Raw genomic sequence first — 704 nt, 5'->3', positions numbered from 1 at the left:
GAGTCCGTGGGAGCAGTGGCCAAACCCAGTGGTTCCCGCCTGGTCAGGGGAAGTTCCCGCTCACCACGCCCTCACCCCAGCCTGCGACCCACCCTCACCCCAGCCCACGACCCGCCCTCACCCCAGCCCACGACCTCCTCCCGGGTGCTCGCCAGGAAAGCAGAGCTTCCCACCAGCCTGGTTCGCTTCCTCTTCTGCAGCCCCTGCGCTCCGTGACCCCTGCTGCTTCCCTTTTCTTCTTTTACTTTTGTGCCTTGGCTGCTGGGACGCTCTGAGCTTCGCTTCAGTTTTATTCCCATAAATAAAGGCACCAACTCTGGGCTGTCTGCCAGGCCTGAACCCACGGCATTGCTCAATTTGTGTGTGGACCGCGACACAATGCTTTTAGGAAATCACTGGCCCTCACCCGCACGTACGAAGCTGGAAGCTCTCTCTGACACAGCAGTCCCCGCCTTTAATCAGGGCGTGGGTCAGAGTGAGGCTCCCTCAACCTTTTCGTAAACATTCCCCAGCGAAGTGGTTAGCTTTTCCTTCTTTTTTTGAAAGTGTTTTTCTTTCCTCCTGTTAGTTTTAAATGCTTCAAGGCTTCATGCCTTTTGTAGTGATGATGAAGAAAAAAAAATTTGACCAGCAGCCCCTTCAGTGCACAGGACGATGCTCAACCAACTGAGCCACTGGCCAGGGCCCATCACATGGGTCTCAAC

The 704-nt window shown here is 55.4% G+C and overlaps 1 protein-coding gene across 1 annotated transcript in view; it reads right to left on the bottom strand.

Moving 5' to 3' along the window:
* Positions 1 to 232, bottom strand: part of STK10 (serine/threonine kinase 10) — a 39660-nt gene extending 39428 nt beyond the window's left edge. Inside the window, exon 1 of the mRNA XM_023745460.1 lies at positions 135 to 232. The gene's annotated coding sequence lies outside the window, so the exon portion shown is untranslated. The remainder of the gene's footprint in view (positions 1 to 134) is intronic.
* Positions 233 to 704: the final 472 nt, after the last annotated feature.

Source organism: Myotis lucifugus, unplaced genomic scaffold (assembly GCF_000147115.1).
Source record: "Myotis lucifugus unplaced genomic scaffold, Myoluc2.0 scaffold_546, whole genome shotgun sequence".
Lineage (NCBI taxonomy): Eukaryota > Metazoa > Chordata > Mammalia > Chiroptera > Vespertilionidae > Myotis > Myotis lucifugus.
Note: the sequence above shows the minus strand (reverse complement) of the source record. Positions and strands in the feature narration are given on the sequence as shown.